The sequence below is a fragment of the Lathyrus oleraceus genome, chromosome 7 (genome assembly GCF_024323335.1).
Source record: "Lathyrus oleraceus cultivar Zhongwan6 chromosome 7, CAAS_Psat_ZW6_1.0, whole genome shotgun sequence".
Taxonomy (NCBI): Eukaryota; Viridiplantae; Streptophyta; class Magnoliopsida; order Fabales; family Fabaceae; genus Lathyrus; species Lathyrus oleraceus.
In genome coordinates, this window is record NC_066585.1 from 133,573,228 (window position 1) to 133,593,507 (window position 20,280).

The 20,280-nt window shown below is 39.7% G+C and overlaps 1 non-coding gene across 1 annotated transcript; it reads left to right on the top strand.

Moving 5' to 3' along the window:
* The first annotated feature begins 18,311 nt into the window (after nucleotides 1-18,311).
* Nucleotides 18,312-18,384, top strand: TRNAA-UGC (transfer RNA alanine (anticodon UGC)). Its single transcript has one exon. It is a non-coding gene; the product is annotated as a tRNA-Ala (tRNA).
* Nucleotides 18,385-20,280: the final 1,896 nt, after the last annotated feature.

Consider the following 20,280-nt stretch of genomic DNA (forward strand, 5'->3'; position numbering starts at 1 on the left):
CCAAATTAGCATACAGAGAAGAAAATTATCAATCAAATAGAAAACTCCATCAAAAATTCCAGCAAAAATCACATGTAATCTTGACATATCAATGATCATTCATGCAAAAAATTGGAGCAATCAAACATTTCTAGGCCAGGCAAATAAAATCAGAAAGTTGACCTAGCTTGGTGTGACACAAATTGTCACACCTCTATTCAAAAAATCATATCTCCATCACCAAGTATCCAAAAATCATAAACTTTACATGAAAATCACCATCAACATGTCCAGAATAAGCACAAAAATTTTCATCCATTTCTTTGGGAGTATGAGCATTTCATGAAGGTTATGGCAAAGTGTATACAAATGTGACATATTCCACAAACCCTAGGCTCATTATTTTTCCACACGTGCAAAAATTTCACAAAAATCATCATAAAATTCTACACATTATCCTGAGCATGGAACAAAAAATTTCACAAAATTTGGATGAATTTTGAGTGAATTATCAATTTTCTAAGTTCACCTAACAAAATGAAATAAGAAAAGAAAATGAAAATGAAATAATGTAAATTAAATTGGCTAATGGCATAAGCGTAAATACGCTTCAGAACAGCCAAAACGCGCCGTTTCATTAAACGGCTTGGCGTGTTTCTATTGGCTGGAGATGGCGCCAAACACATTTCAAACTCAGGCCATGCGAAATGAAGATCAAACACACGTTCATGAGTGTTCTTGGACAAGAACAAACTCAGATTTCCAGAAAAATGAAGAACATCAAATCGTAACCAAAATCAACAAACTTATAATCATTAGAACCGTCTTCCAACAAGGATCATGAATATGTAAACGATTTAACCTAATTCTCAACATAGCGACGGGATCGATCCAAAAAAGAAATGATCACCAAACTTCAAATCACGATTTCTCTTCCAATACTTAACCAATTCAAAAACTACAAACAGCATGTTAATCTACATTCAAAGACCTACAAAAGCCATATAATGATTCAAACAATCGAAGAGTTCGAGCATTTACCTCTTGGAGATGGTAGAGATGAATTCTTGTGTTTCCTCGTGCAAAACTCCAAAACAGATGAAGATCAATGCTTAGGAAAGTGATTACAACCAGTAGTTTAGCTCAACACAGCTTCAGCTTCGAGAATCATCAAAATGCCATGGAAATGCCAGCTTTGGACAGTCACGATTTGGCAAGGTTATGGCATGGATCTTGTGTAACAGTTCCTCAACTCCACTTGTAGAATGCAGATCCAAGAAGAATGATGCAAATTGATGAAGATTTGGATGAGAAATGATCAAAAATGTGTGATGAAGTTTGAGAGAATTTGGAGGTTTTGGAGGGAAATTCTGTTATGATTCTTGGAGAATGAAAAATGTCTTTTGCATTTCTGTTATGATTAAGGTTAAATACCAACTTCTTAATCCACCTCTTAATCACAATTATCAAAAATGAGTGAAATTAGTGTTAATTGCATTTTAAGTGAAAGTCCAAAAATGACCTTCTCCAATTGGCAATGCAACAGTGCAAAACCAGTTCAGGCAAGTCATATTTGATGTTTAGAGGCAAATGCAAGATCAAAACAGAGTTATGTGTTGATACAAAAGCTTCTGCATCAATGCATAGCACATTTTTAACAGTACGCATCGATGCATAACTCGTACGTATCAATACATAGCACTTTTTAACAGTATGCATCGATGCGTAACTCGTATGTATCAATACATAGCATTTTTTAACAGTATGGATCGATGTGCAACTCGTTTGTATCAATACATAGCACTTTTTAACAGTATGCATTGACACATAACTCGTATGCATCGATACATAGCACTTTTTGCCTTGCACGCATCGATGCGAAATTCGTATGTATCGATACATGGAAAATTTTGCCATGCACGCTCGGTGGTAATTTGATCATATCTCCTCAACCGTTCATCCGATTCTCATGATCTTGGACTTTTTGGAAATGGGAGAGAAAGATCTACAACTTTCATGTTCAACAAAATTCCATTTGAAGATTTTTTTGATGATGGAAAGTTGAGCTGAAGTCGTTCCAAAAACTTGCCATTTTTTGGGAAACTTGAAACCATAGGTCATTTTTCCTTTTGGAAACTTTTGGTATGACCTCAAATCCTTCACTGTGAGTGTTTAAGATGTAAAATGAGACTTGTTTGAACATGAATGGAGTATTTCTAATCACTTCCCACCTCCAAATCCAACAGTTGACTGGCAGTTGACTTTGCTGACTGATAGATAAATCTGGCTATGCACTGATCAAATTGAGCTTCAAACTCCTGATGCCATGGCTCAAAAATGAAACCCTAGCTTCCATAAGCTCAAAATAACCATATGATGATCCCCATATCCATTGTAGACCCCATCTCCTTGCTATGCCCTGGTTGGCCCAATGCAACTGATTAGGGTTGACCAGTGGTCAAAACCCTAATCTCAAGGTATATGATCAATCACTTGAATCTTCTGATGATAAACCATGATGATGATGATGTATCATTTCAAACAAGATAATGACCAATCTCCTTGAGAAACCCTAATTCATAGCCCAATCCTCAGATGGCTAATGATCAGTCAATAAAACCCTAGCTTGCCCATGACCTCTCCATCTTCTGACCAAGACTTAGGAGGACGATTGGCACAATGTAACCACATGATATGCAATATGCAATGCTTAATGACCTAAAAATGTTATGCAATATGTTATGCTAGTCCCAAGAGAGGAGGGCAAATTTTGAGGTGTTACAGATACCCTTATGGAGATTCACCCTAATTACCTAATTGATTATAATGTGGACCTAATTACTTAATTGATTACAACTACCTAATCGATTGTAAAATGTTGCCTTTGAATATGTGATTTTGGACCTCTCTTTGTTGCTATACGGTATTACGGTCATGTCCCGCGAATGTGAGGATACACTTAGCAAAGACCCTTCGATTAAATCATCATGTCCCTATAAAATAAATCATTGTCCCTCGGATGTTGCTTGTGAATAGATGATTTTGTCCCTCGATGACCCGTCGTTGTAGCCTACGGTTAATGATGATCGTCCCTTCGAATGCTAAGGTATCCTTACAAATGTTGCCTTCCATGACCAATCGATGACCCTTTTAGATCCAAAGGATAAAACTACTTACTTCTCAATTGTAAGGACAGTTTTACCCTCATAAGGATAGGAAATGCCCATAAAGACCTTGGGTAGGTATAACTCTTAATTGCTGACTCACAACCTAAAACATTTTTCATACATCACACTTTGCAAAACATCTACTAGAAAATCACCACTTGGTATACATTCATACTAGAATCATTGCCAAGTTATATTTTTCTAAACAGTTTTCAAAATTAAACGAGATAAACACTTTGTATACATTCGTACAAGAATCATCACAAAGTTAAACTCTCTTTTCAAAACATTTTTTTAGCAATTCACAAACACCTTTTTCAGACAAACATAAGTGATCAAGCAATTAAGAGCCCATGGATAACCATGGATACAAAGGGTGTTAACACCTTCCCTTTGTATAATGTACCTCCCGAATCCAAAATCTAATTAAGGTCTTTCCTGTTCTTTTCCACCTTTCCTTATTGGATAAAAGAAAAGTCGGTGGCGACTCTTGCTATCCGCGACATTTGCTTTCCAAAGCAAAAACACAAAAGTCCAGTTCACCGTATGACAGAACTGGCGACTCTGCTGGGGAGTAACAAAGAGAGGTCACCTTAAAAAAAAAAAAATTATTCGGGATTGCTTGGGTATTTTTGAGTGAAAGATCCTACACTCGGATCTAGTGTACCTTAGGTAAGTAGCAAGAGATCATCGCAACTATCCGGCGTATACTGGAATGGTTAAAATGATGGCTACGGTTAATGTGACACTTTGGATGTCCTGATGTTCCTCATGTTTACTTGAGGAAAAATTTGGCTTCCGCGTGGTGTCATCAAAGCATTAACCAGACCTTTAGAACCCTAATTGACTCATCCTGGCCATTAGAAAGTAGTGAGATAACTGACTTCGGTTTCGACTGGGGTTGGTTGAGACTCGATACTACACTCTTTGAGATTGGACCTTAAGGAAATTTTGGTCAACCGCTTGGTGTTGCACTGAAGTGGACTTAAGGAAAGGTCGATGATTTGAGATCCTTCTAGAACCCAGTTACTATTCTAGGACAGGTTGAACCAACCAGACTTCAGTGGGGAGGGTACTTACCTCTGGAACTCATGCAAGCCTTAAAACTTAGGAATGATTGTTGTGTGACTTGCTTGTGCTTGTTATTTATTTAACATCATAACATCATAACATCATAACATCATGGCATTGTACTAACTATTTCAAGGACTTAGGGATTTAGCTTTGCTCTGTTAAACAGGTTATGGCTTCCAGGAAGACCATCCGGATCAATTTCGTAGCAATCTCTCCTCAACTCAAGGATTTAGTGTCAGAACTTCCCGATCATGCTCAGTTCATCAAGAAACATGGTTCTCTCCTCAATTTGGTTACCACTGGTTTCAAAGAAGATATGATGAGAGTTCTATTCCAATTCTTCAATCCTAAACATCATTGTTTCACCTTCCCAGATTATCAGTTGGTACCCACATTAGAAGAATTTTCCAGGCTGCTTGGGATACCTATCCTTGATCAAACACCTTTCAGTGGTTTAGAAAAGATTCCGAAGTCTGAAGAAGTTGCCACAGCTTTACACATGACAAAGTCTGACATTGAAACTAATTGGGTAACAAGAAGTGGAGTTAAGGGTTTACTTGCCAAATTTCTGATAAATAAGGCCCGAGAATTCCTAAAAATTATGAGTGTCCACGCTTTCAAAGATGTCCTAGCATTACTAATCTATGGTTTGGTGTTATTTCCTAATCCAGACCAATTCATAGACATGAATGCTATTAAGATATTCCTCACTCATAACCCTGTGCCTACCTTGCTTGGAGACATTTTGCATTCCCTTCACACCCGCACTATGAAGAAGCAAGGGACTCTCATGTGCTGCGTACCTTTATTGTCTAGGTGGTTTATTTCGCACCTTCCTCAATCAATCTTGAAGAACGAGCAGAATTTGAAATGGTCTCAAAGGATAATGTTGCTCTCCCATTCAGACATCCGTTGGTGTCCTCATCTCAAGAAAATGTTATCATCATTGACCGTTGTGGAGAGTTCCCTAACGTACCACTTCTAGGAATAAGAGAAGGTATTACTTATAACCCAGCTTTAGCCCTACGTCAGTTTGGTTATGCTCGAAGAGATGGTCCACATGAAGTAATCATTCAAGGCACTGTGTTTGACTATGACAACGACTCTCAAGGTCTCCGTCAAAGGTTTGTACGAGCTTGGGGCATGGTGAAAAGAAGCGCTTTAGGACAGAAAAAATCTATTCCTATGGAACCTTATCTCAGGTGGGTACGCGCCAGAGCTCGTGAACTTGTCATGCCATATCTCGCAGTCGGACCGCTGACTGTTGAACCAGAAGTTGAAGGAGGTACTCCTCAGATCATTCCTTATCCAGATATGCCTACCAATGTTGAAGAACTGAAGAGATCTTGGATCCAGTTGAGAGAGGAGAAGGATACTTTTGAGACTCGGTTCGTTGCAGAAAGGAAGAAAGTGTTAGAACTCACCAGCCAGCTTAATGAGGAACGAAGACTCAATACATATCTTCGCCCCAAAAGAAGCCGTCCCTGGGAGACTTGAGCTTTCATTGTATTTTTATTATTATTTCTTGTAATGAACAATGATTAAAGAAACTATTAATAAAAATTTCTCTCTTTTTGGTGGTTTACGCAAAGTTAAATTCCAAAAGTCCTTGAAAACATTTCATACATTACATAGCATAACATAACATTGCATAACAGGTATTCTAAAAGATCAATATTCTCACGGTCTTCCTTCTAAACAGAGAAATGGCCCTCGAACAAACTGTCAAGGATCTCCAGGCTCAGAATGCCCAATTCCAGGAGATGATCTTGAGCTTATCCAAGGGGCAGGAGGAACTGAAGGCTCTTTTGCTCGAGCAGAAGAAAGACAAGAAACCTGTGAGCTACATTAACCCGGGAAGAAGGCTTAAAGGACAGGCTGCAGGAGTCAAGATCAGAATTTCGAAGGACAAAGAAGATGAGACAGAGAATGATTCAGAAGAGGAGAATGTTGATCTCTTCAACCCTGAGGACGACGATGAAGATTATGAGAATGAATAGTACTCTCCAAGAGATGGCAAGTACAAATTGCTGGAAGAACGTATGCTAGCTATGGAGGGTCAGAAGGCGCCCGGTCTGGATTTCGAAAGCTTGGGACTGGTCTCTGATGTGGTCATTCCTCGCAAATTCAAGATCCCCACTTTCACTAAGTACGATGGTGCGTCTTGTCCTCAGATGCATCTGAGAGCTTATGTGAGAAAGATTCAGCCGTATACCACTGATAGGAAGCTATGGATCCATTTCTTCCAAGAGAGTCTATCTGGCACACAGTTGGAATGGTATTATCAGCTCGAAAGCTCTAACATCCGCACCTGGACTGATTTAGCAACAGCTTTCTACAAGCACTACCAGTATAATTCTGAACTGGCGCCTACCCGGCTACAGTTGCAGAATATGACTATGGGATCTAAAGAAAGCTTCAAAGAATATGCTCAAAAATGGAGAGATTTGGCTGGCAGAGTCAAACCCCCTATGACTGATCGAGAATTAGTGGACATGTTCATGAGTACACTGACTGGCCCATTCTACAGCCATCTACTGGGAAGTTCTTCATCGGGTTTCACTGAACTTATATTGACAGGTGAACGTGTTGAAAGTGGCATTCAAAGTGGAAAGATACAGGCGACTACCTCTGCAAGCACCAAAAGGTCCTACCAGGGGAGGAACGAATCAAATGCTGTGTACGGTCAAAGGGGTCGTAACAAGAAAAATCGTGACCATACCATTGGAGCAGTTACGATCGCGGCACCGCCATCTCAAAACTTCCAGCACAGACAAGACAGGCCAAGAAGGCAGTTTACCAAGATCAATATGACTTTAACACATGCACTGCAGGGTATGCTAAAAGCAAATTTGATTACCCTCAGAGATCCTCCTACGAATCCCAACACTACTTCTCCTCGTTATAATCCCAATGCCAGGTGTGCGTATCACTCCGATAGCCCCGGGCATGATACAAACGATTGTTGGTCGTTGAAGAATAAGATTCAGGATATGATCGACGCTGGAGAAATTGAATTTGATCCTCCAGAGACTCCGAATGTCATCACTGCTCCTATGCCTAACCATGACAAGACTGTTAATGCCGTGGATGACAGTTCTCACATTTCTAATGTAGCTGACTTAGCATCTCCTCTCCTGACCATCAAGAAGAATTTATTGCAAGCTGGTTTATTTCCAGGTTGCACTGAAAGTTGTGATCTCTGTATACTCCGACCCAATGATTGCTTGAAGTTGAGAAATGGTATTCAACGGCTGATGGACGATCGTACAATTCTCTTCGAAAAGATTCCTAAGGTAGAGAACCCTATTGAAGAAATATCTGTGATTGCTAGGTCCAAAGTTCCAGTGAAGATTACCGCTACTAGAGTGCCTGTGAAGATTACTGCTGAGCCCAGGGTAGCTCCCCTAATCATTACTGCACCTGGCCCAGTACCGTATTCCTCAAGCAAAGCCATTCCGTGGAATTATGGAGGTGATATTTACATCCATGGTGTAAAGCAAGTTGGTAATTCTGCTAATCCTAATGACATTGTTGGGACTAGTAAGGTTACTCGAAGCGGAAGGATCTTCTCTCCAGAAATCTCACCTCCCGCCCTTGAAACTCGAGGAAAGGAACCAGTCAACCCTTCTCAGTCAAAGACACCGGTCGAAGTTACTACTGAAGATGTTGCCAAACAGGAAATGGAAGAAGTGCTGAAAATCATCCGCAAGAGTGATTTTGATGTGGTAGAACAGTTAGGGCATACTCCGTCTAAGATCTCGATGTTGTCTTTGTTGTTATCTTCTGAATCTCATGCCAATGCATTGATAAAATTCTTGAAGATTGCTCATGTACCTCAGGAGACATCCGTCGATCAATTCGAAAACTATGTGGCTAATTTGACTGTTGACAATGGCCTAGGATTTTCCGATGCTGACCTGACACCAGCAGGAAAGAATCACAATAGAGCTCTGCATATCTCCATTGAGTGTGAGGGGATCACCTTATCTCACGTATTGATCGACAACGGCTCTTCTTTGAATGTGCTACCGACAGCTGTGCTCGATAAACTTGACTGTAAAGGCATTGAACTGAAGCCTAGTGACGTTGTGGTGCATGCTTACGATGGTGCGAAGAGCGTTGTCCACGGTGAAATGGTCCTCCCTATCAAGATAGGACCTCAAGTCTTCAACACTACCTTTCACGTAATGAACATTCGTCCTGCCTATTCCTGCTTGCTGGGACGCCCTTGGATACATGGGGCAAGTGTTGTAGCTTCGTCTCTCCATCAAAAGCTGAGGTATCCAATAGAGGGTAAGATCGTCACTGTGTGTGGGGAAGAAGAGTATATTGTCAGTAGTGTGCATACCTTCAGATACGTCGAGATGGATGGCGAATTCTTTGAGACTCCGTCTCAGTCATTTGAAGTAGTTCCTCCGACTAATCCTGTCCTTAAGCCAACTTCCTGTGTGCCCAAGGTTATTCGTGCTCCTCCTGCTATGATTTCTCTGAAAGATGCTCAAGCCGTAGTTGAAGATGGTGGTCGTACTGGCTGGGGTCAACTGATCGATGTACCATACAAGTCTGATAGATTCGGCCTGGGATTTAGCTTTGAGAAGGTAGTCAAAGGTCAGATTAATGCTGTAGAAGATGCTGACAGCGATTGCGACTTGGATAGCTGGATTTTCCCAACAATTGGTGACAGACTCAATAATTGGAAGGCTGAAGACACTATCCCGATTTCCTTTAGTCAGGAGTAATTGTTTTTGTCTATTTTAGTGTTGCAAATTTTTAATTTTTACAATTGAACTTCTTAAAGCATTGTGTCTATGCCCGGGGCACAATAGCTAATTTGTTAAGGGTTTTGTCATTTTCATAAGCATATTCATATTCAATAAATCAATGGACTTTTTGCATTCAAATATTGCGCTCTTTATCTTTCCTGTCATCTTCCAAGCAAGCTATGTTTTCTTACACACACTCACGTAACAAATTGCAGATCCATATCCACTCTGGATCCTGTTGATAATAATTCTGCTACTATTCATTATAACTTTGAAAATCCGATCTACCAAGTCGAGGATGGAAGTGAGGAAGATTGTGAAGTACCTGGAGAACTTGCCAGACTGTTACTGCAAGAAGAAAAGGCTATACAGCCGCATGAGGAATCAATTGAAATTGTAAATCTGGGTACTGAAGTAGACAAGAGAGAAGTCAAAATAGGAGCAGGCTTGGAAAACAGTGTCAAGGGAAGATTGATTCAGATGTTACATGACTATGTAGAGATTTTTGCTTGGTCTTATGAAGACATGCCAGGACTGGATACTGATATAGTAGTGCATCGTTTGCCAATGAAGGAAGATTGTCGTCCTGTTAAGCAGAAGGTTCGTCGCATGCGTCCTGAAATGTCTGAGAAAATCAAAGCCGAGGTTATGAAACAATTTGATGCAGGTTTTCTGGCTGTTACTTCTTATCCCCAATGGGTTGCTAATGTGGTACCAGTGCCAAAGAAGGATGGTAAGGTGCGAATGTGTGTAGATTACAGAGATTTGAATAAAGCGAGTCCCAAGGATGACTTTCCACTTCCGCACATTGATGTTCTGGTCGATAACACCGCTCAACACAAGGTATTCTCATTCATGGACGGATTCTCAGGTTATAATCAGATTAAGATGGCGCCTGAGGACATGGAGAAAACTACGTTTGTGACGCAATGGGGCACTTTCTGTTATAAAGTAATGCCATTCGGTTTAAAGAATGCAGGGGCAACATACCAGCGTGCTATGGTAGTTTTGTTCCATGACATGATCCATCACGAAATAGAGGTATATGTGGATGACATGATAGCCAGATCTCATACTGAAGAAGAACATCTCGATCATTTATACAAACTGTTTGAGAGGTTGAAGAAATACAAGTTGAGGTTGAACCCGAACAAATGCACCTTTGGAGTAAGATCCGGTAAACTCTTGGGATTTATTGTCAGTGGTAAAGGAATTGAGGTTGACCCGGCTAAGGTGAGAGCTATTCAAGAAATGCCAGTTCCCCGTACAGATAAAGAAGTCAGAGGTTTCTTGGGACGATTGAATTACATTGCCCGATTTATTTCCCATTTGACTGCTACCTGCAAACCCATCTTCAAATTACTGAGGAAAAATCAAGAGATGATATGGAATGATGAATGTCAAGAAGCTTTTGATAAAATCAAGAAATATCTCCAGGAACCTCCAATTCTGATGCCACCAGTTGAAAGAAGACCTCTAATCATGTATTTGACTGTGTTAGAAAATTCAATGGGGTGTGTGTTGGGGCAACATGACGAGTCTGGTCGAAAAGAGCATGCCATATACTACCTTAGCAAAAAGTTTACCGACTGTGAAACAAGATACTCACTGCTCGAGAAAACTTGCTGTGCTCTGGCCTGGGCTGCTCGCCGACTAAGACAGTATATGTTGAGTCACACCACTTTATTGATTTCTAAGATGGATCCTATCAAATATATATTTGAGAAACCTGCCCTCTCCGGAAGAATAGCAAGATGGCAGATGATTTTAACAGAGTATGATATCCAGTATACTACTCAGAAAGCAATCAAAGGAAGCGTGTTAGCCGATCATCTGGCTCATCAAGCAGTTGATGATTACCAATCTATGAATTTTGAGTTCCCAGATGAGGATGTCATGCTTGTTACTGATTATGAAGAACCTGGACCGGATGAAGGACCCGAACTGGGATCCCGATGGACTATGGTTTTTGATGGATCTTCTAATGCATTGGGCAATGGTGTTGGTGTTGTAATTATTTCTCCCAGGGGTTGCCATACGCCTTTCACTGCTAGACTATGTTTTGATTGTACCAATAATATGGCTGAGTATGAAGCCTGTATTTTGGGACTCAAGGCTGCTATAGACTTAAGAATCAAGTTTTTGAGTGTGTACGGAGATTCAGCATTAGTAATCAGTCAGATCAAAGGAGAATGGGACACTAAACATCCGAATCTCATCCCTTATCGAGAGCAGGTGTTGACGTTAATCCCATATTTTGAAGAGATTACATTCGAACATATTCCCCGAGAGGAGAATCAGTTGGCAGACGCCTTGGCCACCATGTCATCTATGTTCAGAGTCAGATGGGACAGTGAAGCTCCCAGGATCACCATTGAACGATTAGATGAACCAGCATACTGTTATGAACTTAACGCGGATGAAGTAGAAGGGAAACCTTGGTTCCACGAAGTAAAAAGATATTTAGAAGCTCAGGAATACCCTGAAGGGGCATCCATCAATGACAGAAAATTCCTGAGGAAGTTCTCCGGTAAATTCTTTTTGAGTAATGGAGTATTATACAAACGTAATCATGATTCGACTTTGCTTCGCTGTGTGGATAAAAAGGAAGCAGAAAAGATTATGGAAGACATGCATGACGGTATTTTTGGGACTCACTCTAGTGAACATACAATGGCCAAGAAGATTCTGAGATCAGGGTATTATTGGTCTACCATGGAAGCTGATTGCCACCATCACTCCAGAACCTGTCACAAGTGCCAGATCTATGCGGATAAAGTACATGTGCCTCCTGCTCCATTGAACGTGTTGACAGCCCCTTGGCCCTTTGCAATGTGGGGCATTGATATGATCGGAGAGATTAAACCGACTGCTTCTAATGGACATCGTTTCATCCTCGTTGCTATTGATTACTTTACAAAGTGGGTAGAGGCGACCTCATTTGCTTCTGTCACCAAGAATGTAGTGGCACGGTTCATCAAGAATAGTCTCATTTGTCGGTATGGCATCCCTGAAAGGATTATCACTGATAATGGTACTAATTTGAACAACAAGATGATTACTGAACTCTGCACGCAGTTCAAAATAAAACACCATAACTCTTCTCCGTACCGGCCAAAGATGAATGGCGCCATGGAAGCTGCTAATAAGAATATTAAGAAGATCATACAAAAGATGACAGTGACATACAAAGACTGGCATGAGATGTTACCGTTTGCTCTCCATGGTTATCGCACTTCAGTACGCACTTCGACAGGGGCAACTCCTTTCTCTTTAGTCTACGGAATGGAAGCCGTCTTACCGGTGGAAGTTCAAATTCCCTCTCTAAGAATCATGAAAGAGACAGGTCTAGACGAGGATGAATGCATTCAAACTCGGCTCGATCAGACAAATTTGATTGATGAAAAGAGACTTGCGGCTGTTTGTCATGGGCAAATATATCAGAAGCGCATGACCCAGGCATTTAACAAAAAGGTCAAGAGACAGGTATATCAAATTGGTGACTTGGTAATAAAGCGTATCATTCTACCACAAGGTGATTCTAGAGGCAAATGGACTCCCACGTACGAAGGGCCATTTGTAGTTAAGAAGGTATTCTCTGGTGGAGCCATGATACTTGCTACGATGGATGGCGAAGACTTCCCGCATCCCGTGAACGCGGACATAGTTAAAAAATACTACGTATAAAAGAAACCCGCTAGGTCGACGTACCTAGGCAAAAGTAAGGGCATCCCGGCGAACCAAAAGGGTTCGGGCAAAAATTAGGGATAAACATATAAAAACGTACACCCGGCAAGTCGAAAACCTGAAAAGGCGGCTTGGGAAAAAAGGGGTATCCTGGTGGACTGAAAACCTGAAAAGGCGGTCCAGGCAAAAATTAGGGATTAAAGCGTATGACTATGACCCGTTCTCAGTCAGCTTCACCCAAGTCAAAGGGACTGGACAAGCCAATCACTTCTATCCGACAGCAGGAGATGAGACGCTTGAAGACATAATGACAGTAGCAGAATTAAAATCAATAGGACTTTTTCTGCATAGCTTTCTCTTTGTTTTCCTGACAATTTCCTCTTACTAGGATTTCTGTCTCCTTGTACACAAATTGCCTGTTTATAGGCCCTCTTTCAAAATCAATACAATTTTATTTCGAAAAAAAATGCTTTTGTTTTACTTTCTCTGTTTTGCTTGCGTAAACGTCCATTGATTTAGTTTGAATTGATATATGCATTTGAATACGATTGACGTTTATCAAAAATACATGCATAAAATAGCAATAGCAATTACTAAAAGACTTTAGGGTCGAGGATAAGGTCTAACCATGCTTTCCAACAAGTTCGGTTACAAATCCTTTCCCCAATAAAAAAAACCAGCTATTCCCCAGAAGAGGTCGGCATCACTAGACAGACTGGTCATCTCTTCCATCCCCAGCCAGGCTCTGTTGAGCGTTTCCACCATCAGACAGAAATCAGGTATTCCCAGCTAAGAAAGGGTCATCAATACAAGTATCTCCAACCAGAAGATGGGGATTTATTTTCCCCAAGGAGTCGCCAGGAAACTTTTCAGACGCATAATTCATTCATTACATCATTTCACAGCATACGCATGCATACATTGTTCACATTTATGAAATATCTCATGCATCATGACATGGCATGAAGCTAACTTTATTTTTCAGGTTAATTATCCTCCGGATACAGTCAAAATAAAGATCCATTTAGACAGACATCTTTATCGATTACATTTACATCTTTCAGATATGATCCACTTGAACATCCGTTCGGACAAGTACTCTGATATTCTCCTAATGGCGGCACCTTTAAGCCCATCCCAGACATTTATTGCAAATCCAACATGTACGAATATTGTCAGATATAGCCTAACGCACGGTTCATTCTGATTCAGCCTAACGTATGGTTCCTCCAACTGCTCCAATACGGTCTAGCGTATGACCCATTTGGATGTTCACCCCTCGGATACGATCTAGCGTATGGTCCATTCTGATCTTTACTCCTCCGATACTACCCAGCGTACGGTACATTCTGAAACGTGGTCTAGCGTACGACTACCCCTTCATCCTCAGATACAGCCTGACAGACAACTCATTCTGCAACTCCAATACGGTCTAACGTACGACCCATTTGGATCTTCAACTCAGATACGATCTAGCGTATGATCCATTCTGATTCTACCTTCGTCAGATACAGCCTAACGTACGGCTCATTCTGCAACTCAGATACGATCTAGCGTACGATCCATTCTGATCTTTCCTCCCCAGCGAAATCACCCGCCTAATGAATAACTCATTCTGCGATTCAGATACGGTCTGGCGTATGGTCCATTCTGATCCCTTATCCCCAGCAACGTATAACACACTCTGACTCCCTAGCGAAGTCGGCAGCCTAATGGATGACTCACTATACGGTCTAGCGTATGACCCGGTATAACACCCATGTCTTCAGATATCGTCTAATGTACGACGCACTCTGAAGCTCTCATCATCAAACTTCCTGGATGGTATCTTTAAGCCCATCTTCATCAAGACTAACTGTTGATTAACAAGTGAAAATTTTGGGGCATCCTAAATGTTCAATAATCTTCCACCTCCAGACCACGAATGGCGTACATACCATTCTAACTCTCTCGGTTCAAGAAAATTGAACAGGGGCAGCTGTCATACCCCAAAATTTGCCCGTTAATTTTGCAAGACATTTTTCAAGGCACTCCAACTCATTACTCAAGGCATTGACCTTAAAGGAACAAAGACCCAGCTCACAGATGGCCAAATCCAGAAAATGGCCCAAACTGGCATGCTCGCTAGGCGAGCAACTCCTTCGCCTAGCGAACCCTTCGCTATGCCACTCGCCTAGCGAAGCTTGCGAATACCAGAAAATTCTGGGCTTCATTTTGAGCCCATTAGGTCACAAAAAAGCATTATAAATACCAACACTTCAGTCAGAAAAGAAAGAACGAAAAACGGGAGATAGAGAGAAGGCACAGCAGACCCTGGAGGCTAACCCAGAGAATTCAGAGCAACCCTAAAGGAAACCCTGAAGGAAACTCATCTGCACCAAGGTTACCCCCGCCCAACTCAATCCGGCGCCAACCCTAAAAGTGACTTGCCAATTCAAGGTTGCAATTCAATTGCCAACAGGTTTGCATTACTATTACCGCTTTATGTTCTTAATTCACATGTGATATCATAATTGAATTCATAAATATGTTTGAGGTTCCGCATGTGGATTTAAATATGTCTGAATATCTTGAATGTTTAACCATGTAATGGATGCCATAGGGTGAGAAGCTTGCTGAAATCGTATTGTTCTGAAATTCAAAACCCGCAGCCGCTCGCTAGCACATCGCTAAGCGAGCATGCAGCGAGCATTCGCTAAGCCTTCGCTAGGCGAGGCAGGAGCGAACGTGACAGTCGCTGATTTTTCTGTTCTGTTCTATGCTTATCTGATTTGTTTTATTCTAACCATGTGTCATTTTGCCTGACATTCCTACTGCTGTGTTTCTTTTGCAGTGTAATTCTCGATTGCACCCTAATTTGGTATTCTGACTGTTTGCTGAATTTTGTAAGGATTCACATACTCCCGGAGAAAGTAGCTTGCTAGGTATTCCACTTTATTTGTGGGATACCCTTATGGAGATTCACCCTAATTACCTAATTGATTATAATGTGGACCTAATTACTTAATTGATTACAACTACCTAATCGATTGTAAAATGTTGCCTTTGAATATGTGATCTTGGACCTCTCTTTGTTGCCTTACGGTATTACGGTCATGTCCCGCGAATGTGAGGATACACTTAGCAAAGACCCTTCGATTAAATCATCATGTCCCTATAAAATAAATCATTGTCCCTCAGATGTTGCTTGTGAATAGATGATTTTGTCCCTCGATGACCCGTCGTTGTAGCCTACGGTTAATGATGATCGTCCCTTCGAATGCTAAGGTATCCTTACAAATGTTGCCTTCCATGACCAATCGATGACCCTACGATGACCCTTTTAGATCCAAAGGATAAAACTACTTACTTCTCAATAGTAAGGACAGTTTTACCCTCATAAGGATAGGAAATGCCCATAAAGACCTTGGGTAGGTATAACTCTTAATTGCTGACTCACAACCTAAAACATTTTTCATACATCACACTTTGCAAAACATCTACTAGAAAATCACCACTTGGTATACATTTATACTAGAATCATTGCCAAGTTATATTTTTCTAAACAGTTTTCAAAATTAAACGAGATAAACACTTTGTATACATTCGTACAAGAATCATCACAAAGTTAAACTCTCTTTTCAAAACATTTTTTTAGCAATTCACAAACACCTTTTTCATACAAACATAAGTGATCAAGCAATTAAGAGCCCATGGATAACCATGGATACAAAGGGTGCTAACACCTTCCCTTTGTATAATGTACCTCCCGAATCCAAAATCTAATTAAAGTCTTTCCTGTTCTTTTCCACCTTTTCTTATTGGATAAAAGAAAAGTCGGTGGCGACTCTTGCTATCCGCGACATTTGCTTTCCAAAGCAAAAACATAAAACTCCAGTTCACCGTATGACAGTATGCTTCTATATCTTTAATCTCTTTTATCATATATCTATTTCACAATTATATACGTGTCAGGTAAAAAAAGAGTATTTCTCACACACAATAATTGAAAGATGGAGAATCACTCTGTATCATTTTTCCATTCTTTTTTTAATTGTGCTATTTTCCATATAAAATCATTTTAAATGCTTATGTTCATTGGGTGCTAATTTTTCTCAATCAATTTGTTCTAAATTTAGATTGTTAATCCATAATATTGACAGTATCACCTAAAGGTGATTATATTGTTGGTGTAAGCCCTAGAGGCCAATACTTTTGGTACTTGTATCGACTTATTTATTAATAATAAAAGGCTTTTTCTTTATTATGTTTGTTTAATAAAGTCCCTAGGATAGCTAGTCCGTTTAATGTATCAGGTGTGACTTGATCATGAGATCACATTAAACATAAGGACACTATTCTTAAAGTATCCGTAGTCGAGCTTTATTGTGAAGTGGGATAACATTAAAGCATTAAGACTATTATGTCTATAGACTGATGATCATATCTCATGGATCATGGATATGGAGTTATCAAGTCTTAAACATAGGTATGAATATTAAGAGTCATATTTATACTGGATTGACCCGCTATGAGAGTACTATATAGAAAGTTATGCAAAGTGTCATAAGTTATTCTCATGGTGATAATGGTGTATACCACCCTTCGACCTGAAACCACTATGGACAATAGATGTAGAGTCGAGTGCTTTATTGCTGATCAAACATTGTCCGTAACTGGATAACCGTAAAGACAGTTGATGGGTACTCCACGAAGCATGCTGAGGGACATGAGTGACCTAGATGAAATTTTCCCATCCTATAGAACAGGATAAATGTCTATGGGCCCAATATTGAACTGGACAAGGATGACACGGTCTTTGCCTTGTGTTCAATATAGACATAAGGGAAAAAGGGTAATTGTGCACATAAGTATTATCATAGAAGGATTTGTCAGATCACATGACATTTTCGTGTCTTGGGTAGCAGTGATGTGTTGCTAGATACCACCCACTGTTTATTATGTTAAATATGTGATTTAATATAATTGCCAATGTCGCGAACACCTACAGGGTCACACACAAAGGACGGATTGATGAGAGATAGAGTAACTAAGGAACACCGTAAGATACGGTGCACTTAAGTGAATTGTAGAACATCGTAAGGTATGGTGTACTTAAATAGAATACGAAATTTGGTAAGGTACCATGGGCTTAAGTTATTTTAGGCATATTATAAGATATGGGCCACATACACTTAAGTGGGCCTTTTAGCTTGAAGCCTATACAGGTGGTTCTATAAATAGAACCCTTGTGCAGAAGTATTCTTTTTTTGCAGTTGCATTTTTTGTTTTCTCTCTCTCTCTCTCTCTCTCTCTCTCTCTCTCTCACTCAAAGCCTTCATTCATAGCATCACAAGAGGTAAATATTCTATCACTGATCATGCCCATTTGTAAGGATCACTAAAGGAGAAAATTTTAAATTCTGCTGCATTTTGGATCGCCGTTCTCCTTCATATATGACTTTTGAAGGGCTAACACAGGTATTTAAAAGTAATTTTATTTATAAAAAAAAGAAGATTTAGATTTATTTGACTTTTTTTTTTCTTTCTTCTTTGCATGAATAAATGTTTTGTATCAAACATGCAACTTATTTACCATTAGTTTTGATGATATAATACTGTATTGTTGAGTTTAAAAATTCATGAATAAATTTATATATGGGGATGTAGCTCAAATGGTAGAGCGCTCGCTTTGCATGCGAGAGGTACAGGGTTCGGTCCCCTGCATCTCCAATTAAAGTATTGTTAATCAGTGATGTGTGTATAGGAATGACTTAGATTTTTATAATTCCTATTTTAGAATTTTCACGTTAGTGAGAGAGAGAGAATCTCGTAATAAAATCCAAAACAAACAAGAGGGAGATGTAATAAATGAGAACAAAAATATTTTATTAACAAGTGAAAGCATGATGTGACCTGACCTGAGCCAATACTAATGAACCAATTGAACTAGACTTGCTTTTCGAGGAGTGTTGCACAGTGCACCATACATAAGTCACTATAGCTTCCTAGAAGTCAATTTCCTGCGGCCACTACCTCCAATAACTAGATTCGTGAGTCGTTATTAGTGGCAACATTAGCTACTTCTGTAACACCCAGAATATTGTTAGATTAATTTAAATATTATTTTAATATGATTATTTGAAGGTAAAATGAATTATTAAATAATATTGGGAATTATTATTATTATTATAGATGTTATTTATTTTAATAATAATTAAATAAATAAAATAAATGGAATATGAAGAGTGGAAGGGTAAAAGTGGAAGTGGATAAAAGAGGCCAAGGTGAGAACTCAGAGTGTTTTTCACGTATTTTTGCCTCAGAGTCAGAGAAAGGGAAAAACGCTGAAGAGAAAGAGAAGGAAGAGGAAAAGGCCAAAGATTGCTCAGAACTTCCTTCAATCCAAAGAGGTAAGGGGTCTGAACCTTATTAAACGATAATATGCGAGCAAATTCATGATATATGTTGGATTGTTGATGGATTTTGGGGATTTTAGGGAGATTGGGAAAGTTTGGGGTTTTGATGGAAATTCTCCGATCTGTGAGTTTTGTTGAGTTATATGCTTAGAAGCCCGCGCGTCCACTGTTTCCGCACTTAAAATCTTATTTATGCACATAACATCCAAATGACGTTCGCCATTATGCCTTTGGCGTTCGCCATTTGGGCTTTTTTTTCCAGAATAAGAGCGTTTAACGCTAATGGCGTTCGCCATTAGCCTAATGGCGTTCGCCATATCAGTTTGACGGACAGCTTTCGCGTTTTAAACTCCCAGATGTGATATCGTTGTAATGTTGTTGTTGTTTTGATGAGTTGTATGTCATGCTATTAATGATGATGATAACTTGACTATATGATGCTGTTGTTGCTATGTTGATTATGATGCATGTTTGGTGTGCATGCATTCATGAAAGGCCGATGCCTAGTGATGAACGGACTGAGTTCCAATGATGTTGTTGACTCCGGGCTTGTGGAGAGGCTTGGTTCCTTGCGGGGAACTCGGATTCTATGGTGATGAATCTGGGAGTGGTGATCCTGTAGTTGGTCACAAAATGGGTATACCGAGTCGTGTTGAGTCATGCATGGGTGTGTGCATTGCATTTGATATGTTGTTTTGTTGATGTTCATGAGTATGTTGATTATGATGATTATGATGAGCTGTGTTGGCATATGTGAAATATATTTATGTTTATATTTCTGTCGTTATATTATTATTTAATAATGTAATTCTCACCCCTTCTGCATGTGTTTATGTTCATCTATGATGAGCAATGTGCAGATAAAGAGGAGTAGATATTGTTGAGGTTTGAAGAATAAGTGTAGAGTTATTCTACGGAGTCGAGTCAAATGCTCTGGTCATGTGACACCGGGGTTATGGGATTCGATAGATAATTGGTTATTATTTACGTTGTTTATGATGACTAATATGTTGAGATGCTTTGTTGAGATAATGTTGAAACATTATTATGAATTGTTATATGATGAATGATAATATTTGTGTTGTTGTCCGCTGCGAAGTTTTAATAAAATAAATAATATGTTTTATGTTGTGATGCGATAAGTGTTATGTTGTAAGAAATGTAAACTCTTCTACATGTTGTACTCTGATAATTTATTTAAATATGTCGT